Below are 26,932 nucleotides of genomic sequence, written 5' to 3'. Positions count from 1 at the left end.
TCAGCCCCAAAGCAGCTGACAGCCTTTCAAAAAATTCAGCTACCTCTGGATAGGAGAATGGCATTGCAGAAAGCCAAGGCACAGAAACTACCTAATGTGTGATTTCTCTGCCAAAATATTGATGAAATCTTCAAAATGCTAAAGGAAATGGCATAAGCATGAGCAACTCAGTTCATATTTTCTTTAAAATTAGATTATTTTCACATATATTTGATAGTGTGATAAGGTGTGTGCTTGTGTGTGGGCATATATATAATTAACATTCATAGATTTAAGCAATGAATCCTCACATAATTTCAGTTATATTTCCCACTGAAATTCTTCCACTTAGAAAAACCTTTCCTAGAACCCAGGCAGAGAATGTTGGGCTGTTTCATTTCTTTAATGCCATGTCAATTCTTTAACTTGTTATTTTTATGGTTTGTTTTCTGGTGTGTTGTTTGTTGGGGTTTTTTGGTTGGTTGGTTATTTTTGGTTTTTTTTTAGTAGAACATTACCACTGAAGTTATTTTCAGAACATCATATGGATTTTTCATCGAAACATCTGTGTTAACTTTTATCATCCTAGCACTGCTTTGTAATTTTGGAAACAGATATAAAGAATGAGCAACCCAGAGCACAGTAATATAGTGGGAAGCATCCTTCATAAGTCAATTGAGGAATTTAATAATCTCTTTAGAAATAAGCTCTGCAGCTATGAGAAAAATGTGTGGGTTAAAGGCCTTCCAATTAAGAAAGGTTTCTCTGTGGATTTATAGGCTGGTGGTTAGCTCTTCCTGTTCGTGTTTCCATGGCAACTGTCAGGTAGATTTTCTGCTACTTGCTAGGAAGTTGGAAATGTTGAGTCTGGTTGAGCCTTTCAATTCACTGAAGCTTAAATGAAATTCTTTGCAAGGAACTGGCATTTAGCCTGGGTCATTTATTCATATCTAGAAGAGAAATCAATTATAGTAATCAGATGTGCAAATTTCTTTTTTTTTGGAATTATTTTGAGTAGACATTTTTTTATTATTATTGTGCCACAATCTATTTTTAATGCTAGGGTAGGAAAGGTTTGAAATGCTGCAGCTGGCCTCTTTGCTGCTGATGGCTTATGGCTTTAATTACAGCCCAAGACACACACAGGCACGTCTCTCTCTCTGGTCTACTTTTACAAGCTATAATCACCCCTGGTGATATTCATGATACCAGCTCAAATCCTGTAGACTCATTAGAGTTGAGACACCTGTATTGCGAGAAACACAGCTCACTGTCTTTCCCCTTTCAATTTTCTTGTCTTGTTGATTTGTTTGAATTAGGCTTGAGGAAAGTAAATAATTTGTGTGGCTTTTATTTGAACTTTCTTGCTACGTTGTGGTTTAATTCCACATCAGAATCCCTGTGTGTTTGCACACTTCTCTGTGTTCCTTCTGTTTTCCTCCTGCACTGACTGTCACTTGACAGTTCTGTGTTTCATTCCTGTAATTCTCCCCAGTCAGATACATCAGGGGGTGTGGGGGGTTCCTTTAGTTTCAGCCTTTCTGTGGTGCACAATCCGTGCCACCTAACAAGCCCTGTCCTGCAGCCTTTATGTGAATAATTCCATGTAGACTTCATTGACTTTTCTTGCAAGAATAAAGCCAGCAGGACTTGGCCAAAAGATCACAGATTATCCAAACAGAGGCAGGATGGTCTTCTGGGCAGAGAGGTAGTTAAGGGCTTGGAAATCCTGAGGGCTTGCTGCCTCTCTCTTCCCCTGGCTTCCAGGGGGAAGGGAGATTCATTCAGTGGCAGATCCTAAACTCCATGAAGTCCTCTCACACCAGAGTTAATGGAGCTGTGACAATTTATGCCAGCTAAGACTCTGCTCCATTACCCAAGCTCACTCCAGCTGTATAATAGAAATAATAGCAGTGCCCTACCTCAGAGAGATGTCATGAGGATAAATAGTTAGATGGGAAAGTGTTATGATACTATGATAATGAAGACCAGAAAAATACCTGCAATAGACAGAAATCAGCATAACTGATCTGATATTTACTTTTATTCTTCCAGTCCTTCTGCCACAGAGAGACAGCAATACCTTGACAAAGAAAAAGTGATGCCTAGCCTCTGTTTCTCCTGCTGCTTTACTTTCCTTGATTTGATGTCCTGCCTTTGCTGTTTCTTTCTTGGGATTTCACCTAACTTTCCTTAAAAACTTTTAAGAACCAGTTAACTGGTTCTTAAATATTGGTTGAATATTTAATTTCATTTCCTTCCTCCCTTTATCTCAGCCTATTTAATTTTTTTTTTTCTGCTACTCTTCTTATCTTCATTTCCATGGGTTAAACCCAAAATCTATGCACACAGAAGTCCACACAGAACTAAAGAGATTTAGTTAACTTTAAATGAAACATTAGTTCCTCTCACATTTATAAAGCAACCAAAACCAAATTTGATGTTGCAAATTTTAGCAGCTGCTTCCAGGCTACCTAACAGAAAGAGAACTGATTTGGGTCCAAAGAGCCAGAATATCCTATCCAAGATATTAAAGTTCTGTTCAAACTGTAGATTTTGGATATATTGCTCAATTGGATGCCAGAGGTTGTGTGAAAGTCATGAATTTTCCAGTTTTCATGACTGACCTTTTGTCTTAGGCAGACTTGGCACCCCAGGCGACTCTCACAGGACTTACTTTGCTATATTTTGCAGTGTAAAGTGCCTTGAAGAATAATTCTCCCGAAATTTTTAGTGTGGATATCTTCTTTCCTTTTGAGTCTGCAAAGAGCCATCCTGAGCTTTTCTATGCATTTCCAGAGAAGATGCCATCCCTCTGAGTACCAGAGTGAGTTTTTGGGTTGGTATCACGACACACACACAGCCCCAGGAGCTGGATGGACTCACAGATGTTCAGGTGGGAGGAGAAGCCTCTCTAAAATCCACTGCATGAGGAAATTACTCCATTGCTCAGTGGGTGTGTGGGTCTTATGGCCAGGAAAATGTTTTGAGAAACCACTCTGACCTTCTGCACTGGTTAGGGGTATGCACTTCAACAGCACATAGAGCTGAGCCTGGTTCATTAATCAGATTTTAAATCATCTTGTTCTTCAAGAGACCAAACTCTTTTGTACTATAGACAGATAAGAGAAAACCAACAGACTCCCAATGCCACCAGCACTGTATTACAACTCTTCTCTGAGCTCTGTTCTTGCTCTCTGATTTATGATGTCAGTTTTAATCAGAAAGGGAAGGGATATCTGTGCCTGTTCAGAGACTGCCTTCATGGCAATACAGCTCTACCAAGCTCGGGCTTCCCAAGGCCCACACATCACTCCTTTCCTCCACAAAGCACACCTGGAATGGGCAGGATTGATCTTTCATCAACCTTGTATAAAATTGTAGAGTCAGCATTATTTTGGAAAGATTTTAAATGTCCTCTTGTGATGTTAAAGAAGCAAAAGACCTGGACTCTTTACTATGGTTGGGAAATTTCAATATGTGGTGGATTATAATTCCAAGAGGCTTCCTCATGTGGGGAAGAGGAGGGTCAGGCACTGATCTTTTCACTCTAGGGACTAGTGACAGGGACCCAATGCAATGGCATGAAACTGTTTCAGGGAAAGTTTAGGTTGGATATTAGAAAAACAGTCTTTTCCCAGAGGGTGTTTAGGCACTGGAACAGCCTTCCTGGGGAAGTAGCCACAGCACCAGCCTGACAGAACCTAAGGAGTGTTTGGACAATTCTCTCAGAGACATGGTGTGACTCTTGGGATTGTCCTGTGCAGGGCCAGGAGTTGGACTCAATGATCCTCATGGGTCCATTCCAGATCGGAATATTCTATGATTCTGTGAATCTGTGACGACTTGGGTTATAACTTGGTTTTCCCTCTGAATGTCTCTGCTGTGGCTACTCAAAAACTGGGTTCAGGCACACACAATAGAAGAAGCCAAGTGCCTACTTAACCTCAGCTTAGCACAGCACATAGGCAAGAAAAGGCTGTAGAGTAATTCTTCTCCACCCCTCATTGCAGAGCACAGCTGATCCAGTTGTAATGAACTGGCAAGCCAAGGGTGCCATTGGTGTGCACTCTTGGTAAATATCTTGATGCAGTGCAACTAAGCAAGGAAATGGGAGGAGCTGAGACTGCAAAGGATAACGTGTTTAGTTAGGGTGGTTATCTTCATGCACCAGCCTTTGCAGACAGCTGTGCATAAAGAAATTTTTTTAATCATCTCTATGAATACACACTGAATATCCCACTCCAAAGCAGTCCTGTAAGCTGTAAGTGTCAAAATGGCAAAGAGCTGGAAAGTGCTTGTTACACAAAACCCAGAGCAGTGCATTCCTTCACAGCTGTATATGGGCACATGTGTTTTAAATGTAAAGGCTGCTGTTTCAGGTGACCTTATGTACTCTCAAACATTAGAGTATGTTAGCAAGTGTGTTTTGGAAAGGTTAAAAAATATGTCGTCTCTTTTTTCAGGAACTATTAGCTGGATGAAAGCTGAGTTTTCCAGACACACGGTGTTATTGTAGGAAATACGAGCACCACTTCAAATTCATAATGGCTTGTTCTTCCTGGCACTGAAGAATGGTGGCATCTAATTAATGACTATACTTCTCCATCACAATCCCAATAGAGATTCATATTTCCATATGTGCAGGCACTCACAGGATTATCTATATACAATTACTCAGTGGTTGTTGATGCAAGGCAAGAAAGAGTTTTACCAAGTCACTCTTTCTTTCTAAGCAAAGCAGCAGAATGAGGAACTGAAAACAAGTTTTTCTTTAGGTGCATTGCCTGGACTACTTCTTTGACAAATGAGGAGAGCTGGCAAAAGACAGGACCTATTTTCACATTTCCCCCAGTGTTTTGCCAAACTGCAGGGGAGGGCCTTAATCTGGGGATGGGAGGGATGGTCATAAACTTTGATTTTGACTGAAATTAATGAGGTAAACCCTGTAAAAATGGGACATCTTAAGTGCCTGTACACAGTGTAAAGCGACCAGAGGAACAGGCAGGAGGAACCAGGCTGTAGATGTGGCCACAAGCACTGCTGGGGTAACTGGGACATGGCAGGACTGGAGCTTTCCCTGCTTCCCTTACACCCAGTCTGAGTCAGAACCATTTTGGTTGGAGAAGACCTCTAAGAGTGTCAAGTCCAAACATTAGCCAAACACTGCTAGATTCAGCACTAAACCATGTCCCTAAGCACCACTCTGACACATTTTTTGAACACTTGAGTTCATGATCTGTGACCTGAGTGGAGTTGCTCAGTATTTGCACTCCTGTAGAAGTCTTCCATCCATGCTTGGTTTCTTGACTCAGCTCACAGTCTTTTCTTTTTCAATTATTCCTTCTTAATTGATCACCATTGTTTCTTTCCAGAACAATAACTTTTACTACAACTACCTTTCAATTCTCCTACTTGCAGTGGTATGGCAACTTCACAGAGACCAATGCAATGATCCAAATTTGCATTTGCTATCACTGAGGTGTTGTTCAAGAACTTTACAGCATGAAGACTTCTAAAGATGGTTGTGGGGAGAGATGAAATTTGGGATAATGTTCTCTATATTGTTATACTCACCTTTCCAACCCAGAGAACAGCTCTTGAGTTTCTGACTCTCATCTAAATTCTCTGAGTAATTACACTGAAGGGCTAATTTATTATTATTATTATTATTATTATTATTATTATTATTATTATTCATGGATTTAGGAATAGCCTGCTCCCTTTCCAGCTCTCCTACTTTACAACAGCAGAAACAGGCCAATGTCATGTAAGACCCAATCTGAGAGAGAACAGAAAGGTACAGATCATCCAAATCGTCCAATACCTTATCTTCTACCCTTCTAAATATTAGCAAAAGCATATCATGAAGAAGATATTTACACTGCATAATTTAAATCTGACACATAAATTTATCTGGAAATGTTTCAGGAGCTACTGATTGTTCTTATTATTAAAAGAAAAGGAAAAACCTAGTCTTAATTGTTGCTGTGGTAACTAACACATCTGCCAGGATATGTTGCAGTGGGGAAAGAGTGTGAATTCTGTGAACAATTCCTGTTGTCTTTCCATGGAAAGACTTAGAGCAGGGCTCCTTAGTGGCAACTTTATAAACTCAGCTAGAAGGCACTGTGAAATTGAAAGGCAAGCAGTGTGAAATGAACAGAAAGGAGCACTCCTGTTTAAGTAAATAAGCAGAAAGAGCAGGATTGGCCAGCAGGACTCATTGTCTTGGTAAAAAACAAAGAAATCTTTTTGGTAGTGTTTAAAACTCTATTGAGCATATAGATGGTAACATACTCTGTAAGAATTCAAATACCTATATTTTCAACAGACTCAACAAAATTACCCTTAGGAGTCCAAACTCACAGGAGGAAGAAGGGCAGCAAAGGAAGGAGGTCAGGTTCTCCATCATCTGAACATGGCCTTACAGGGTGTGGGTGAGGAATGCTTTTTTGGAGGTTTGGTTACTCCACATTCTATAGCATAAAAAAATAAACAGAGTGTTTCCCAATCTTCACCTCTCAGTGTCAAAAAGCTGACCTGCACCTTCTTTCTCACCCTTCCCACTACCCATATTTTTGTTTTTCATTCTGAAAGAATCTGATGTACTTCTCCTCTATTTATAGCTCAAACAATCCAGCCACAAGCCGGGTGGGTTCATTTAAAGACAAACAAACTTCTAACGAAACCCCACTGATTTGTAAATGACCAACTCTGCTGACACTGCAGGCTGCAGGGGACTAAAACTACCCTGGGAAGTTGGCCATTTCCTGTAGTACAGAGTAAGAGCCCCTGTGGTTTTCTTGGCCAGGAAACAGCTGGTGGGGTATTTTTCTTTCTTTTTATATTTTTTTCTTTTTCTCTTTTATTTCTTGCCTTACCAAAAAAAAAAATCAATTTCTGTATTGTTTTATAAAAGGATCAAAATTTAAGATTTTGTTGCTGTTTTAATGTAATATATAAAACAGCATGACTTCTATTCCATCCTTTGTCTGACACACTTATTGATTTCAAATTGTTTTGGGGCAGATTGTTAGCATCTTCTCTCCTTTTAAAATGAACTTCTGAATGCAATGGTTTATTCCCTCATGTTCAGGACTTTCGACCTTTGCACTGGGATTTCTTATCTTGATCTTGTTCTTGTTGATGCCTCTCTCTCCCTGAATTAAAGCAAGTTTCTAACCCATTGGCACTTTTATTCCATACAAAAGAGGCAGTGAGACATACTATTTGGTGCTCAGCCTCCTTTCAAACTCAGTGGGCTTCTGGATAACAAATAAAATTGTTTCTCTAATATTTCAAAGCTAAAACACACCTTTGACAAACACAGCAGCTGCATTTTATTTAGAGTCTTCTTTTATGGAAATGTCCTAATATTGATGAAATGTAGACTCTGCATCCCTTAGAGAAACCAAGGAGAAGAGATAACTGCATGTCTATGCAGCATTTCTAAGCATCAAAGTACTCAGAAGGCAGATATGCATTATCTTGACACTTCCTCACTCCCTGAGTGGATTCCCTTCCTTTTTTAGACCCACACAGATTAATCACTGTTGTTTGAACTGAAGATACAATTGATTCACCCACCAAAAGTGTCTTGCACCCGCTTCCTCCACTTGAATTTCCTTCATTGTAGGGATGACTCGGGTTGCTGTATTGTCAAAAATGTCCTTCCTGCATTCTGTGACAGAAGGAAAAGTAAACAGAAAGAAGGATTATGCAGTAAGTTTGGTCAAGCAAAGATCAGGCATTTTTAGGGTGGAGCATTACACCTGCCAGTGAGTTCAGTTAAACCAGCAACCTTCTGCTTTCTGCTACCTCCTCCCAGGCTGTATGGACATGGTTAAGTAACCTTGTCCTGGGACCAACTTCTGTCCCTCACCCCAGTGTCCCACAGGGACCAAATGCCAAGCCTCCCCACCTCCACAACCTTCTTTGTCTGGCTGTCATTCTGGCAAAAGAGGCATATCTGTGGCCTTAGGATTTTTTTATTCATTCATTTGTGAAAGGTTTGAGATGTTTGGGTTTTTTTCAGTTCTGAACACCTGAAATAAGGAAACAAACATGTGACAGTGCACCAGAGAGTGCTATGGTATGAGCTGTAAGCTTTGAACATGCACAAGGGCTATGAGGGAGGTATAAACTTGCTGGAGTACTATGGAAGGACTGTGCAGAGAGAGGACAAAACAAGGTATGATTTTGTCCATATTTCCTACATGGCATGACCTTTGGAAAGATTTATCACCTGAATTGTGTCCTGGTGTCACCTAACAAGGAAGCCTCTGCTTCCTATCAAAGTAGGGAACATGAATGAATCTGATCAGGCAAGAGGGGTGGACCAGAGAAGTGTAAAATCTCCATCCTTGGGGATATTTCAATGGAATCTGGATGTTCCAGGCAACAGTCTTGGTGACCCTGCTTGAACCACAGGGGGGAACTAGACATCCTCAAGAAGTCCCTTCCACCTGATCCTATGAAGGGATGCAGAATGACTGGGAGAGAGAAATGCGGGTGTAAAATCACTCTGCGATATAGAAATAAGAAGGGCGCCAATACTTTGCATAATTTTTGTTTTGTCATCCTGTTCAATGGTTTTGCAGGAGAAAAAATATTGCAAAACAAAGGTGAAGATGAGACCTAGTCTGAAAATAGTGGTTTTAGTGGATTTTTGTAGTGCTACTTCTTAACGAAGACACATACCAGACAAAAAGTATAATTTTTGCACCTTCTTTGACTTTGTGGGAGAACTGCTGAAATCCATCTCTGCACTTAGATATATTACAGTTGACTCTATTTAGCAGAAGTCCTTAAAAAGAGGAAAGGAACTGGTTAAAATACTTTATTGGAATTTTTCATTTTCCATTTTTTAAAAAATTCAGAAGTGCATGTGTTTTGCTAAAAATGGGGAATGCAAATTAGAATTTTTAATTAAAAATTTGGTATTCAATTTAAACCAAAATAATTTTAGCACATTTTACTTCTTACAAAAATAAATATCCAGCAAGAACAACAACAAAGCAATTTTAAAAAAATACATTAGATAAGAGTGTTGTTTACACTTGCTTAATTTTTTGGCCAAGTTATCTATTCTCCTACTGTACATTGTTTCCTTCTGTTGACTCCAAAGTGTGTCAGCTGGTTTGTTTTATATTCCTTTTAAACTATACATTTGCTTTAAAAAGCAAAAATAAGAGGACAGACTGAAAGGGGGGAATTGTCTTTAAATTTCTTAGTTTCATATTTAACATCCCACTGTGTGCATGACGGAACCACAGAAACCAGCAATGTCAAAGATATTAGATCATCCAGTTGTTCTTTTTTAAAATGCAGAATTCTATTGGCTTTGATATCCAATCAAAAGAAACCAAAATGGAACTCTGTGTGAAAAATTAAGGCAAATGTTCCTGGCCTTAGAACACAAGTTACTTTACTACTTTATATTTCATGTCTCTAAGGGAGGATTTTCTTAAAATACAAATGGGAGTTGGGTGCCTGAGTAGATGGAAATCGGACACCTGACTCCCATTTGTGCCTTTGAAAATCTTCCTTTTATAAATCATTGTGGAATTCCTATACTATGATAGAATGTAGAAAGGGAGAGCGGGCTTAGAAGTGAAGCTTGAAGTCCTCCAAGGACTATAAGGATACTCTTTCTACTTTCTTGCCTTTGAAACTGATATTCTTGGTTAAGTCACTGAATTTAAATATAGCTGTTCTTTTGCAGAGAATTATGGCTTGCAAATTATGATAACCAGCTTTTCTGCTGCTGGTCATTCAAAATTACGCTGTATTTTTTTTTTTTTTAATGCACTCTTGCTTGCACCCATCTTTTACTTATAGTCCAAAGTGAATCTCTGAAAGAAGCAGGGAGATTAAAGTGTTGTGTAGCTCATTGGGCCACTGTCTGCTGCAATTATTACAACACATTTCAGTTATTTCCATGGTTTTCTTTTTTTTTTTTTTTCTGTTTTGAATCTTTCTGACCACCTATTACAGTATCCTAACAAGAATGTACAGGAAATAAATGACCTGAAAAGTTCATTGCGCTGTTATATTACGTAATTTGGAAATATTGTGCAATACAGTAATACTCATGATCTAATCCTACCTCAGTTTTTCCCTTGTTTTAACAGTTTTCTTAGTCCTTTATAGACAGCATAACTCTTCCTTAAAAGTGCAACCATTTCTGTAAGATATACAGTAATAATCAGAGATATTCTGATTTCCCATCACTACTCTTTTCATCCCATGGAAACCCAAGAGAAATGTCATTCTCTCTCAGTTGTGAGAATATTTTGAAGGTTTTTTTGTATTTTCCCCGGGGACAAAGTCTTCAAGGTCTTAAAAACAGAATTGAGAAGAATAGGCACTCATTTAGGGAAATGAGATATATTATGATGGAGTAGGAGATTCAGTTTGAAGAAGACAAAACATTTCTTAATTTATTAATAACTGAAGAGTACATAGCACAACACCTAATATGTATTACTTTTTCTATCAACAGACAATTCACACATTACATATATTCAATGAAATATTAATTGCATTGCATTTCAGTTAACAACATATTCTAAATGGATCCTGGAATATCAGAAAAAAACTGAAGACTGAAAAAAATAGTAATGTGATAATATTCAGAAAGGATGCAAGGAATCATCTGGTAAACTTCAGGATTGTCAGAGCGACATGAAGTTATGGAAAATGTGTAAAAAATACATAGGAATTAAGTGGATGTAAATTCAAACAATGAAATATCAGTCAGCACTAATTAATGCAAATAAACAACTTTTACAATTTTGAATGTCATCTTTGATGAGACTGTGAGTTTGGTATGAATAATTAAGAGATTAAACATATTACTTTTGTTATGCAAATTAGGTTTTACAATGCCTAAAATGACCTCACAAGGAGATTTACAACACCTGCTTCATATAATTCTTCAGATGGGTTTAGGCAGCGTGTAAATCCTTGGTCCTAAAGAGCTGTGGAAGTTGCTGTCGAAGGCTGTAGGCAGACAGGTCCTCTAAGTCAACTCAATATATTTCCTTTGCTTAAAAAGACAGTATTGATCCTGCCTCCCTTAGCTTCTCCTCCCCTTTCCAAACTCCTTCCATTTCAATCCATTTCTTTCCATCTGCAGAGCTTATATGACCCTTCAGTGAGCTAATTCAGCTTGCAAAATCCTAACTTGAATGTATTCACTCTTTTGCTCGGTTCATTTTCTTCTGCTTTAATGGGAGAAATGACTCGTCAAGAACTCAGACAAATGTCAGAGCTGGTGTGTGAAAAACAGCTGGAGCATGTGGCTGGGAGCTGGCATGGGAAGGTGGAAAGATGAGAAAAGTGAGAATTTCCTTCTTTTGGAAAAGTGAGAGCTGCTGAGTCAGCCTTGGCCATGCATTTGGAACAGAAAGTTCATTTGATGCCTAAACTAAAACATCTCCAAAGAAGCACCTTAGCTGAAGTAGATTTCAAAGAACATACTGAGTTTGAAGAGTTCTGGAATTTGGAGCATCAACAGAAATGTCTCCAAAGAAAGATCTCAGTTTGAGCAGTTTGGTTGTCTATTATGATTAAGAAGAAAAGAGGCATTTAAATTCTCCATCCTATTTTAGAAAAGAAAAAAAAAATTCCCAAAGCTAAAAAAAATAGGAAGGTATTGGTTAGAGATGCCACAATCCTGAATAAGAGTCTGAGCAGCTCTTTTGCACTCTGGTGCCCAAACTCTGACAAAGTCCATAATATACGGGTATATAAATATCCATAGGCTTATTCTTTCGAAAAGTGCCAAGTAATACTGTGATAATAGAATAGCTTCACAGAAAATCCTTTAAACATTGAAGATTAAATGGACATCAGAAAAAAATGCTTACAGAAATAATTTCACTCTGTGAAAGCATTTCTAGTAGCATTCTGCAGGAATCTATATTAGGACTGAGAAAATTCAGCGTTTCCATAGTGATGGAGAAGTAAACATGATACAGCTGCCAAAAAATAGGTAATTATTGGCAGAAAGATAGATAACAATAGTGACAAGGATTTCCTGCAGAACAATCTGACAAGCAGGGTCCATTCAAAGAAAAACAGATATTTTCATCTGTATATTTAGCTGAACATGTTAATGTGAGGAACTTTACAGAATTGGAGATTGCATCCTGGTAAACCACTAACCCTAAAATTATATTGTACTGCAGCGTAACAGGAACTCAATATAAAATCACAGTGAATTATTGGGCCAGTTGGACAATTGCAAATCTTTGAGAAGAAGCAAAATATTGATACTGAATATTTATGTAGCATTAGTAGCCAAATAATCTTGCTTGCTCTTGTTGGGTTTATAATTTTTTTTTTTTAGAAGGTGAATCTACAAAAATTATTTAAATGCTAGAAAGCAACAGCTTTCATTTCCTTAATTAAAGGGGTTACAGGATTTCCTTTGTTTAAGTCCACACATGTATGCATCCTGTATGAATTTGCTTGCCCTGAGAAAAACCTTGTGGCTGCAGGACACAGCTCCTCAAACCCAGGGAAATTTGCTTTCACCGGTGCAATATTACTTGGTTTCCCATTGAAGGTAATTTCTTCTAGAGGTGAGATGCTTTTTTTCCTAGGACAGCTCCCCAGGTTCATTTGAGAATGGCTGTCCCCTCTCAATTAATTCCATCCTCTTCCCTTGGAGCAACTCCACATGCACAGCCCTGGCTTGAAGGGAGGTTGAGAGGTGATAAGTACATCCAGGAGCAGCAAACCAGAGGTTTTCAATGTCTATTTTATCTAATAGAGAGAGCTGTAACAGAGCAATGCTGAACCAAGCCAAATTCAAAGTGCAAAGTGGGTACCTGCTGTAAACAGAGAAAGGGATTAAACAGTGGAACAAATTACCAGAGGAAGTGTTGGTTCCTCTGTCCCTGGTGTCTTCATGTCAAGTATAGATGTCTTTGTGGTAGTCAAACGAATTGCAGTTGGGTTCAATTTAGGCACAACAAAATGTTTCCTGATGTACAGAGGGTCAGTGTGCATGAGCTGAAGGTTTCACCTGCCTCCATCTGCATGGCTGTCAGCAAAAGAACAACATTAAGGAATTATTATACAAGTAATTTTGACATTATTTATTACATCAATAATTCTGGAGCTGATTAAGTCCTAACATATAAAATCCAGGGTTTTTTACTTGAAGGTCCACTTAGCTTGTTTTCTTCAGTGAGGTTAATGAAGATATGGGAATCTCAGCATTTTACAGGACTAGATGAATTTTCCTTTTTTGTATGATTTATCTCTAAGTTCTTGAAATTCTTTCTCAGCTTTTTAAAGATATTTAAAGATTTTTTTTTTTTCTAGCTCCTCTATTCTATAAGTAAACCCCACTTAAGCTTAACTCTACTCTCCCACCCTACTCTGTGCTGGGCAAGCCTCACCTCAAGTCCTGTGTGCAGTTCTGGTCACCACAATAAAAGAAAGCCTTTAAACTATTAGAGAGCATCCAAAAGAGGGCACCAAAGATGGTGAACAGCCTTGAGGACAAGCCAAAGGAGGAGAAGCTGAGGGCACTTGGTGTGTTCAGCCTGGAAAAAGGAGACTGAGGGGAAACCCAGTTACAGCTTCCTTGTGTGGGGAAGAGGAGGGGCAGGCACTGATCTCTGCTCTGTGGTGACAGTGACAGGGAATAGCCTGAAGTTGTGTCAGGGGAGGTTTGGGTTGGATATTAGAGAAAGGTTTTTCACCCAGAGAGTGGTTGGGCACTGGAACAGGCTCCCCAGGGCAGTGGTCACAGCACTGATCCTGTTGGAGTTCAAGAAGTGTTTGGACAATGCTCTCAGGCACAGGGTGTGACTCTTGGGGTGTCCTGTGCAGGACTTGGTGATCCTTGTTGGTCCCTTCCAACCCAGCTTATTTTGTGATTCTGTGAGTTGCACAAGTAAATCACAACTTCAATCATCTTCCTAATAGCAACAAAGTATTAGCACCTGCTCTCACAAAATCAGTAACAAAACTAATATTTGCACTCTCTGAGATCATAATACAATTTAAGAAGAGAATGATTTAAAGAAAATCCAGGTGTGACTAGTCATCTAATTCATATGAGAGTTTCCCAAAATATTTTTGCAAATTGAGTGAATGAATAGTATAGTAGTAAATTAGAGAACAGCAAATATATATCTGTTTAAACATTTATGCTCAATACTTCAGGATTCAAAAGTATTTTTGAAAAACACCTGGCTTATTGAATACTCCAGTAACATGACCCCTCTAGCAGCAGCACAGTGATTAATGTGTTTATTGTTTATTTATGAAAATGTTCTTGACTAAACTTTATCTTTCTCTTCTATTTTTTAACTCAACCAGTCTTAATGGCCAGAATCTAAAGCAAGATCTTAACTACAACATGATGGCAAGATGGAGTAGTTTTAATTGTAATATCCCATGTGTAATGGAAGGGATTTACAGTGTAGTTAGTTTGATCTACATGTCTCTCAACTTGATTCTCACAGCTTTTTCTCTAAAAATTACGCAAATCCTGACAATTTTTTTAGGATTTGAGGGTCTTGACATTCTCTGAAAAATTTCAGTGTAAGTCCTTTAAGATTGCAGTAATGCATGGGACAATATTTGTGTGCTTAAGAAAGTATTTAAATATGATTTTCAGAAGAGATTTCTTTAAATTTCATCAATTAAATGTCCCTTTTTAGATATCTAGTAAAGCAATAGTTTTTTATGAAAAAAAACCTAAACTTTTTTCTGCTTCAATTAAACTTTAGATTTGATAATCAAACTCCATGGAGGCATTGCCTATACAGACTTTTCCACGGACACATAGAGAGGTTTTGTGTTGGGCTTTTTGGTGCTTGCCTGAGCCATTTTTTAAAATATGCATAATTTGATCCTGAAACTTTTTAATTATAATGTCTAATTGAAACACTCACATTTCAATTAAAACAAAGCAGGCTAAAACCATAGGGTGTTAGAAGCTTATAAGGAGGGTATAATTTATTGCCATTTTGATGATCTCTAAGTCTTCAACTTATATCAATTATAAATAACTCATTTGAAAATGAATACAAGTGAAATTAACTAAATTGACACCAGTTTCTTTTTGTGATCTGAAGATTTATGCATAAATGGCAAGAAAATGTTAATTGACCTTAACCTTTTCTGTGATAAGTCTCTTCAGTAAGGTAGTAACTTGTCACTTATATAGTATAGTACCTCTTATCTGAAGATCTCAAAGACCCTTACAAAAATTAATTAAATCTCACAGCACTTCTTTGACATAGGCAAGTGAAGTATTAAATAGGTGATTAAACTGGAAACTAGAGGCTAAAACAAACATTTTCCAAACAGGATGCCTAATCTTAGGAATAGGGCCCTAAATCTGGTTATTGGGATACCTTATTCAAGTAAAACCACACTTGCCATTGATCCTAGGGCTCTAATGACTCATAAGCACAGAGCTTTTGATTCAATAGGTCTTTGATGCAAGGACTTGATTAGTTTGGTCTTTATAACGCCAAGCAAATCACAGGTCAAGTAGTGCAGGGACTCCTGCTTGGAGGAAGCAAAGACACTGTCTCACTTCTAACACCTCCTAATTCTGCTGAGAGAACACAGAAAATTTATCTTTGAAACATGTCACCATCCAAGACACCAGGATGAACTACCTCCTGGAGGTGCCTCTCCACCAACAGTGGGGGTAACCAAGGAACTTGCTAAGAGTGATGCTAATTTTGAGAGAGCCAATATCACATAAGAAGTATTTCACCCTAATTAGGGTGAATCCTGCACTAATGAACCTGATTACCACAGCAATGTGGCAATTCCAGCATTAAGAAAGCACAAGGAATAGGTACAAGGAATGCTAACAGACGTCCTTTAAGTACAGCACTTTGAATCACATATTTCTTTGTCGCTTAGAAACTAAAGACATAAAGATAGAATAAGTTTTATAATTATTACCTCACATCCTTTTTAACATATGCTGCAGTCTGGATAACCATAAAAAAACTTCATTCCTGAACAAGGCTTGCAATCATAAAGCTTGGAAATGTAAGTTGGTGTCAAGCAAGGTGCAACCACATATTTGTGTGGATGAATGCAATGGTGCATGCTCATATTGCACTTTAATTCCAGGAATTCCTGCCTGAGGAAGCAGTTCAGTGTCAATTCAAATAGAGGTATCTGTGCAGGATGGGAACTCTCTCTTGCATGTAATTCATCCATGGTGGATTTGAGGAGAAAGACTCAATCTTGCCAATAACCAAGCATTCCCCCTTGTAATTAATTAGGGTTATGAGGAGAGGTGACAATTTGTGTTAGCACAGAGCTCAGAAGTCCATTAGAAATGTCCTAGGAGAGTCTGGGCAGTCTCTAGGACTCCCACCATTTAGGGGAGACATTGTAATTTATTTTCAGCATCTCAGTCCCCAGCTCCCAGATGTCTTCTCAGCTTATGTAAAAACATTTTTGAATTCTGACTTCTAAGTGCTCTCTCTTGTGTATTTCCCAAACTGAGAACCCGAGGAGGGAAAAAAAAAAAAAAAAAAAAAAAAAGATAATTTTTTAAAGATTCATGGATACCTTAATTTCACTAAGTCACCATCTGTAGATTTGTGGTGTTATAGTCTCTGGAAGATCTCAAGCTTATATACTTTTATGTCCTTATCTCCACTACCCTTCTCAGTTGTTGGTTTGGTTTGGTTTTGTTCTCCTCTACTTTAATCTTGATGTCCTGGTTTTGGACAAATTAGGGGAAAACACCTCCAAAGGAGCCCCCTATAGGAAACCAAACCCTCCGCAACTTCCCCCCACCACCGGGTTCGGGAGGAATTCCTTCAGAGGGGAAAGTGGAAAAAACTTGTTTATTAAGGCACAACAAAAAAACACTCCCCAGCACAAGAGAAATAGCCCAAGACGACCACAGATGTTTTCACCAGTCCAAGAGGGTTGAGCTGTATCTCTCTTCGCCGCAGAGGGTACGCAGCTTCTTTCGCAGACCCCGGGGGAGCTCCTGCCCGGAGTAGGTCCGATGTCTTCGGGGGAGGGGGGGGAAAGGGAACAACGGAAACCGGGAAAAAGGAAAAAAAAAAAATGGCCAAAAAGCAAGCCAGCGAAAAGCAGAGAAAAAAGAGAGGAAAGCAGAGCCAGCAAAGCATGCAGCCAGCAGCAAGCAAAGCAGCAAGCAAGCTAAGCGGCAAGCCAGCAGCCAGCCGGGGGGGGGGGGGGGAGGGGAAGGAAGACAAAACAAACTGAGGACAGGGAACAAAAACCACGATTGGGATAATGAGCATGAAAATGTCCTGTCCCCACGACACTTGAACACAACTCACACAGGCAGAAGCAAAAACAGATAATTCATATTTGAAAACCACCTACCAAAAATATAAACACTTGACATTCAGCCTCACAAGCACTTTGCAGGACTGGGCCACCTTAATCTATGTCACATTACACCGTCAAGAAATGGCAATTGATAAGAACATGGCCCAACTTCCCTTGCAAACAAGAGAGATATCTTGTTTTGTTTTGTGAGGCTCTAGAACCACAGCATGATCTTGTTGTATCCAGTAAAAAAAAATTACACTATCTAATTTTGTAGATTTCATTTGTTTCTGGGTGAAGATCAATGAAGTGAAAACCTCTTAGAAGAATCAAATGTATTTCTGAGTATTTTAATAAAATAACAAAAGACAAGCTCCAAAAATGCTTTTTGTGTTGCTGTCACTGTGAAATCCTTGAACGGGAGTATTCAGGGCAGAATAAGACCAGCTGGAGCTACTGAGTGTAATTCTGGGAATAACTCACACTTTTATATCTCATGGGGCCAGTAATGTACATTGTGTATTTGACTCCACAAAAGTCTGCTGTCAATCCTTGATAGTTTTCGTAGAAAACAACGAATTTCTGTTCTGTTCAGCACATAGGGAGCACGTGCTTTTTCTAGGTGTCTTCAGGAGCACAAGTATGATGAATTTCACATTATTCAATTAAACAGTTTGCATTTTCTAAAATGGCATTTGGAGTATTTCCTTACAAGCCTGGAGCACATCCCTGAATTAGCTTAAAAAAATACAGAGCCAAATTAGATATAGTTTTCTTTCCCTAGATTAATTTGCATTTTCTGGTTAATTGGCCTTTTGTAGATCAAGTAACAATAGGTTTTGGCTGGATCAGCAAGTTTTGGAATTGAACCATTGTCTTATATGTCGGTCCTCCCTTAATAGTACTTTTAAAGTTAGCCAGCTCCTCAAATGGATTAAAGCAACCTTATACACCATGAAAGAACACCTTAAGTGCACCCAAGAGACCATTTTCAATTGAAATTTGCATTCTCTTTGAAAAAAAGATCTTATGCAAGGCCATCAGCTGTATGGGTGCCAGTTAATAACTGGGAAGACAGCTGCTGGTTCAGTTATTTATAAAGGCTTATTTATCAGTTTGACCACTGAGAAAGTCAAAACCCTTGGCCTAATTTATGTTTTCAGCTGGATTTTGTGTTGTCCATCCTGTTACCTTATAAATAATTCTTATATCATTATTGGTGCTGAAACAACATAAGACCCGCGTCGGCATATTTAAAATTCAGAAACTGCCGTGATTGAATTTGAACTTTGCCCTCCTGCAAATGAGTACTGTGATTCCAGGATAAACCCTCTCCTCATGCCTGTTGGCAAAGCACACAAAGTCTCCTTGTTCAGCACCTGTCTGACACAGCAGCCTGCGCTCGGCAGCGGCTCCTTTTCAGGTTGACTCCAAAGACCCGTCCCACTCAGCTGCTCTAAGTGTGTGGGCTTGATCAGCATTGCAGCAGAGTGCCTTGCAAGCCACATCTGTTACCTGATCCTGCGTGCTGACACATCCATACATCTTCCAGGGAGCCTTTTCAGCCTCTCCTCACAGCTGCTTCCAGTTCCTTTCTGGTCCCGTTCAAGTTTTGCGCAGCTGTGTGAACCTCGCTGTGGCTTGGATCCTAATCTCCTTTCAGTGCCTCCCTGTGTGCATTGTACTTGCCGGAGATTTGCCTGACCCAACTACCTCTGGGTTTTGGTGGGAAGGGGTTAAATATGCTGTGTTTTTAGCACAATTCAGACAGTGAACCTCTTTCTTCCTCCTGCCCAGCAAAGCAGTTTGCTGCTCATAGGGGACCAACACTCAGCTGACAAATAACCCCACTGACATCAGCACAACTCGGCAGATTTATGTCGGCTAAGGAGCCAGCTTTCCAGGGAATGCTGAAGGCCTATCTGCTCACACAGGCTTTTGCTTCTCAGATTGTCAGAAAGACACTGGACTTAACCTTCGCTGTTGGCTTGACCTTTTAAAGCCTACTCCCAAGCACTGTTCTTCCCCACCAGAAATGAGGGATCTGATCAAGCTTCTGCAGCCTGAGAACCTCCCTTGGTACCTGAGCTCTGGCCCTCATCTCAGCCTGGGGATAACTGAGGAAGCTGCAAAGCTCATCTATGTTCAAAGGCATCCAGGGTGGGGGACTTGGCTCGGAACATGGTTTTTAAGTTTTAATACTTGCTTTTTCTTCTTCTTGTTGCCATTAATAGTTTGTCACACACAGTTATATTTGCAGGACTGGATGTGTCTCTTTGGTAGCTGTAATTTTGCAGAGACAGATAGTGATAGGACAAGGGGCAATGGTTTTAAAATAAAAGATATTTAGATTGGACATTAAGAGAAAACTTCTTATTCAAAGGGTCGTGAGGCCCTGACACAGGTTGCCCAGAGAATTTGTGGATGCCCCAACCCTGGAAGTGTTTAAGGCCAGGCTGGATGGGGCTCTGAACAACCTGGTCTAGTGTAAGATGTCCTTGGTCATGGAAGGGGGTTGGAACTGGACAATTTTCACGGTGTCTTCCAACCCAAGCCCTTCTACAATTCTATGGACACCTGGAGCTCCAGGGAAGATTACAAAAATGACCATTAAGTTTTGTTAGATTATTCCTAATTTTCCAGCCCTGGAGAGATCTGTAATAAATATTTGCTCTTAGTAAATCAAGGTAGACACTCAAAAGGAAGATACACCTCACAGTAACCAACAACATTAAACATTTTTAAATAGCTTGTCTTGTGCTATTTTTTAAGTCTACTTTATATATCATAATTGATGACTTTATAACTTGCAACTTGTTTAATGTATCCCTTCTGATTGTTCAAGTGCTCAGACACTGAGTGATGCTGGAAGCCAAATGAACAGGAGCTGTATCCTGTGCATCCTGTCCTTGTAGTAATAGAAAGAGAACAGGAAAGTTCATCATTGAAAACAGTCCCTTCTGGATTTAGGTGACCCTGTAAAATGATGCCATTCATAAATCTATTAAACTCCATTTTCAAACCTATTGTTATAAACAGCAAAAATCAGATCTTGCTCTGTGCCGTTAGAGCATGCAAGGAAATACCTCGTTGTTTAGGCAGCAAGATGGATGAAGAAAGTCTAAATTAAGAACAACTACAGAGATAAATTAGCTAACGTATATGACACTGAACACAATTACATCATGCAAGGAGATTTTCTGTAATTTCTGTTTCTAAACAGTGTGGTCTGACTCTTTCCTTTATTGCCAGCTCAAATATCAGCAGAGTATGAACAGATTTCTAAATTTCAGCAAAGACTTACAACTAAAGCTCCTGGTTGTGCCTTCTGAAGCATGTCTAAAACTGTAGTCAGGTAAAATTTCCTACTGATCCATGAAATGCTAAAGTTTAAACAGTACCATTTAGCTGCAACCACCTGTTTCAATTAATTCTCTTACATGTTGCATCCCTTTAAAGCTTTAATCTTTCTCTTTAAGTCACTCTGTCAAGGACCACAGATGTTTTGTTTTTGCTGAAGCCCCACTACACTTTCACTAATAAGAGGTGAATTAAATAAATTTACAAAACATAGCATTCACGGGCATCCATCATTTGTAATGTATGTAGGCATAGTTGTCAAATAAGTGAAACAATCCTAAAGGACCTGGCAAGACAACAGCCAGCCTTGTGCTGTACTTGCAGATATCTCATTCTGTTATACACTCAGGGAAAAAAAAATACTCTCATAAGTGGGGGAACAGAGCTGCTGGTTATAATCCTTGCCCTCCTGCTGGCCTGGCAGGCAGTACTGTTACCTTCCAAACCATCTTGTGAATTTCTGCTGAGATCTCTCTTTGCTTAGTGTGGGGCATCACCTCTGGCAAGAGCCCTTCAGTATAACACTGAGGTGGTCAACAATCTGACACCAGAAAATCAGACACAGTTTTTCACATTCTCGGTAAATCTGGAGGCACTGTATTGTGACCAGCAACACACAGCATGGAAATAAGATGATCACTAGCTGCAATGAAATGCAAATGCAATGAAGTTTTGTCTCAAATACTTTCAAAATCCTCAGTTAGCACTTATTTCTCACCTATGGCTCTTAGACAATGTGAAGGCATCCTGCTCTTGCCAGTTAACCACCACCCTCTCTGCACTGTAGGGTCTGTCACACATAACCTGTGATTCTTTAAGGAGACCTGCAGCTCCTTGAATTTCCAAACAGAGAGAAGGGCAGTTTTATGTCTTTAGAACTGGACTAACAGGATCATTTATCTCACTTTGCATTGTTTTTCAGGAAGACCATAGTGGTGCACTGAAGAACTGGATCTGCCTCCTTACATTATCCACAGGATGACCTTGGATTATCCTTTGAATTCTGCACCCAAACCTGATACAAACCACAGACAACCCACAGGCCATTTATCCAGGAGAGCTTTTCCACAGAGCATCCTGAATCTCTAAGTTCATCATTTACAAGGCTGCAAAAATCATCTCTGCCACTGTCACCTTCTGTCATAACACCCACAACCATTTCACCTCTCACAGAATTTCAGCCCATATCAGTTGCACATCCTGCCTTCCCTTTTGCACTAAAATAACTTCAAAATGCCTGTTCCTTTTGCTCCAGTAGGAAAATCTGGAAAGAAGTCTCCTGCATCTCCTTTTATAAAAGCAGCATGAATAAAATCCTAATTCAACAAAACTCACCTAAAAGCAACACCTGTGTGAGATCTTTGTCTGTTTTTGCCTGTTTGGTTTCAGTTTCAAGCAGAACAGTGATTTTCTTTAGTCTAGTCAAACGCAGTGTATCTCCATTGGTTGTAAAATATTTTATAATACTGTGTTTAAACTGTTACAGAGAAGAAAAATTTTGCTCCATGACACTTTAAGAGAGAAGTATCTGCACAATAGCTTTAAAAATTCTTCCAACTGGAATAAATATTGCCCATCCCCAATGAAAAGGCTTAGAGGGGAGATCTTACTTAAGACTTTGATGTTTGTTTGTATGTGTTGTTTGGATTTTCTTTATGCTGAGAGTTTTTGCGGGACACCTCGAACAAATATTTTGGGACTGAATGTCTTATTTAATTCCAATTATCATTTTAAAGGTTTTTTAAATGCCTTCCTGAAAGTAACAAAATGATAGTTTTGCTCAACTTTGGGAATATATTTGATAAGTATTGCAAATTAATTTGTCAGTAACTCCACCTTGAAATTTCCCTGTTTGTTGTGGAGAAAAAAAAAAACAAACAACACAAAACTATTAAAACTTCTAAATCTGTTTCCACCATGTCATCCACTATGTAAATACGTGGTTTTTATGTCAGGTTTTGGAGAAAAAGGACTTTTAGGGTGGTTCTTGCTCTATTGGCAGAACTTGAGGCACAAATGTTGCAAAATAATGAGAATTATTTCAAAATATGGACAGGACAATATTTAAAACATGTAAAATAATATTTGAAAAAAACTGGCAGGGATTAATCAAGTGTGTTAAACCCTGAGACACTGTTATTTTCTTATCAAATTTATAGACTTAAGAACCTTTGTGTGCAGAAAACTTTTCCTGAAACTGCTCAGTAACACCAAGGTTTTCATTATTCTACTTGCCATCCTGTATCAAGGTGCTGGAATTATAATATATATATATTCCTATAATTTTAATTCACCATGAGATTATTTTTTTAGAATTCTTGGTCAAACTCAAGTTCAAATTTGAGGGAGTTTTAGTGTTTATTTTGCTACAAAAAGAAATGCCAATGCCTCATAACATTTTGCTCCAAGTGGGCAATCACAGGATGAATTGCTGAATCCAAAAATCTCATGGCTTTAGCATGATACTGGACTAAAGCTGAGCATTAGATTTAGGTGAGCATTATTAACCTTTTCCCCCCTGCTGAAATCTGAGGGCTCTGGGAGAAGGTTTCAGCCTTGTTTCAATCAGTAAAGGTCTAGGACAGCACTTTGCAGATACTAAAAGGTACTTTGCTTAAAATATGCTCAGACCCTGCTGAAGTGATATTGTTTGTCTAGAAAATATTAATGGTGGACCCAAAAATTTATATCAAGAATTAGCTGTTTGTGTTGTAAATAGGCTGATGATGCTGCTTTAATGACTCCTAATATGACTGAAGGATTTAGCAAGAAGAGCAAGGAAATAAACCTTTTTTTCCTTTTTTTTTTCCTGCTCTATTTCAAGGAAACAGGTCCTGCAGCTCAAGAAGGAACTCACAGTGCTACAGGAGCCACAACTAATATCACAAGACCAATTAGAATCATTCAATTTTTAGGTTGGATACAACATTTAAGGTCATAAAGTCCAAGCATGGACCCAGCACTGCCAATTCCACCAGTAAACCATGTAAATCACTCCAGAGGTTCATACAGTCAATAGAGAGAAGTACACTGTGAGAATTCAGTTCATCTGATCTTAGCATTACTCTCCACCAAAATTATACACACCTGTGGAGTTCAAGGAATGCTTAGAGGTAGATTTTAGTTACTCACTTTAAGCACCAGTCTTTATTTATTGCTTTTACACTTATTTTTCCACACATCTCTCCCTGGCTTCAGCCAACCATAACAGCAGCTAGCCTTGTTAGAAACAGATATGTGGATCTTAATACAGGAAGAAACCAAAAGGCATCCAAGCAAATAATTCTACCTTTTGATGCACGTGTTTCTCTCTCCACTGCAATCTGGGGGTGGGTGGCTCTCCTGGGTAGATGGATCCAAATTAACATCATTCCAGCTGTGTCTCCATAGCTGCCAGGACCTCCTGTGAGGTGACAGTCCTGCCAGACATGGGGTGTGTAATCTGGGGGAGCTGTGCCTCCTGAGTTCCACAGTCTCAGATTAAATCTCACTTCAAAATGTCATCCTCATGAGAGTTTTGGGTATGTTTTTCTGTTGTTGAACATTTTTGAAAGACATCACTTTTAAATGACAATTCAAATCTATACAGATTGGAGAGGGAATAAAATCTGAGATGCCTATCCATCTGGAGAAAAAAAAATCAGGACACCATTTTTCACTTCTGATTTTCAAGCAGGATCTCTGTGGAGATGCAGACACATGACTGCAGGTCTGATTAAAATATCTAATTTCTAAAGAGATCATTCTATTGTTCAGTATTTTCCTGTGGATCAGTCTGATTGTTACTTGGCTTATGTATCTAACTCCAGATTTTGGGGTTTGCTTTGCAAACAGGTTAAATCAAAATATAGATTCTGCAGCACTTTGAAATGCAGGCACCAGCATTTTATTCTTCCTACATCTCAGACCCTAAAGAGCCCCATGCTGCTCATCCTCAAAAGAGGATAGAGGTATTTCATTGTATTCCATGGAATGTCTCTTCTCTATTTTGAACTCAGACAGCATTAATTCATATCCTGGCCTCCAACAAGCTGCAACCTGACTAGAAAGAGTGAGATTAGCTTTCAGAAAACTTTCCAGGCTAAGGATAATATAGATATTTCATGTGTCACTCTCTTATCCTTATCACAGAGATCTATATAAATGACTTTCTGGCATTCCTCTACTTATCTGTTACACAGCATTACAGATCTGTAAGATTACACTTTCTGTGGGCTCTGAGATTCTCTCTTGAATCCAAGATATTCAGCATTGTTTTCACCACACTTGGACTTTGTTCCACTTTTAGTAGCAGCATGAAGTCAGTCACATTTAAATCAGATGAAAACCTGAATTTTTCATATTAATTAAAGTTCAATAGATTCCTTATAAAGAATAGATGAAAGAAGCAGCAGTGACACAGGAGTCATGTAGGCCGGATTTTCTGCAGATTAGCTAAAGCTGGTATGAACTTCCTCCCCAGCTTTCTCAAATATTTCCTGATTTTTTGAAGAGATTGACAAATAAGGTTTTGCATAATAGCACAGAAGCAATTTCCTCATCATTTCCACAATGTAAAGAAGAGAGAGACTTAAAAAAAGAAAAAAAATAAAAGACTGACATGAAAAAAACCCCAGGGCTGCCTCTCCAAAGTGTAGTTTCTTGAAATGCTGTTAAATGCACAGAACCCGGATCACCCTCCAGTGTAATTCTCCCAGTCACACTGGGTTACAATGGTGATAAATTTCGCTTTGGCATGTTTAGGGATAGATTCCTGGGAAAAGGACTAGTAGAGTCTCTAAAAACTGTGGAAACTGATCAAATGGATTATTTACAAAAGAAAATATTACTGTAAGAGATCCATTTTTGAGGTAATGGACTATATTATCATAGAATCACAGAATAATTGGGGTTGGAAGCAACCATTAAAGGGACACCTTCTACTATCCCAGGTTGCTCAGAGCCCTGTCCAACCTGGCCTTGGACACTTCCAGGGATGAGGCAGCCACAGCTTCTCTGGATGACCTGTGCCTGTGTGTTACCCTCCTCATTGTAAACAATTTCTTCCTTATGTCTAGTCTGAATCTAACCTCTTTTTGTTTAATGCTATTATCCCTTCTCTTTTCACTACAGGCCTTGCTAAAAGATTTGTCACCATCTCTCTTACAAACCCCCTTGAGGTGCTGAAAGGCTGCAACAAAGGCTTCTGGAACTTTCTCTTCTCCAGGCTGAACAACTCCAGCTTTTTCAGCTTTTTCTCACAGGAGAGATACTCCAGCCAGATGACTGCTGTGTCCCTCCTCTGCTCCTGCACCAACCAAGCTACTCTTACCACAAACGTTGCAGATTCTTGTATTGCTTTTTGGCTGGTGAAAAACTTGTTGCTAAAACATGTCCCGTTTGTTCTCAGTATCCTTGAGTCTTCAGAAAATACTTAGTTATACATCCAAAGTCAAAGTGAGTAATTTAAAAGTATAAATTGTGAAAGTGTTTTAATTTAATTTAGAAAACAGGTAATATAATAAATAGGTTCAATGGTATATTAAAGACAGATTGTTCAGCCCACCTTTTAATAAGTTCTGTTTTAAACAAACCACTCACTGTTATTATTTAAGGAAATTTTGCTTGTGGACTTCACCACCTTTTTCTAATTAATATTTGTAAAACTACTGGTGGTATAGTTAACAATTCTATATTTTGCTGAGAGAGATCAGTCAGTGCTATTGTTAGTTAATATTGGAGAGGGAGTTTTTCGCATTTGGGTTTTCCTCTTGGTACAAAGTCTCTAAGCCATTAGTGTAAGGATCGATTTGACTTCATTTTGGATGGCAGTCTCTAAAGGGGTCAACCCAAGACAGGCATACCCTACAAGCCTTTGACTTGGAGTTCACTTGTAGCCAGGGAAACAGCAAGAGTGCCTGGTGTGAAATTCATAGTATGAGTAGGGAAATTCCTTCTGATTTTCTGCTTTGAAAGGGGAGTGGTGGGATTTAGGATGTGATTACTCTGTTCTGAGTAGGAGAAAGGACATGCTTCATTGTGTATCTGATACAGTATTTCTGACACATAAGAAAATATTTCCATTTTCTAGGAGGAGCGCCATTGCTCCCCTCACTCACAGAGGCTGTGAACAGTGAACTTGTTCTTTCCTCAGCCAGCACTCAGAGGACAGCAGCTCCCCACTTACACCCTGGAGTCACCTAGAAGCCTCCCAAGGCTCCTCTAGCTGCAAAGACAGTTTCCTCAGTTATCCAGGATGGCTCTGAAGCACAAAGACCCATGTTTGGGATACCAGGGC

The sequence above is a fragment of the Vidua chalybeata genome, chromosome 5 (genome assembly GCF_026979565.1).
Source record: "Vidua chalybeata isolate OUT-0048 chromosome 5, bVidCha1 merged haplotype, whole genome shotgun sequence".
NCBI lineage: Eukaryota > Metazoa > Chordata > Aves > Passeriformes > Viduidae > Vidua > Vidua chalybeata.
The sequence above is the reverse complement of the archived record's forward strand: the minus strand, read 5'-3'. Positions refer to the sequence as shown.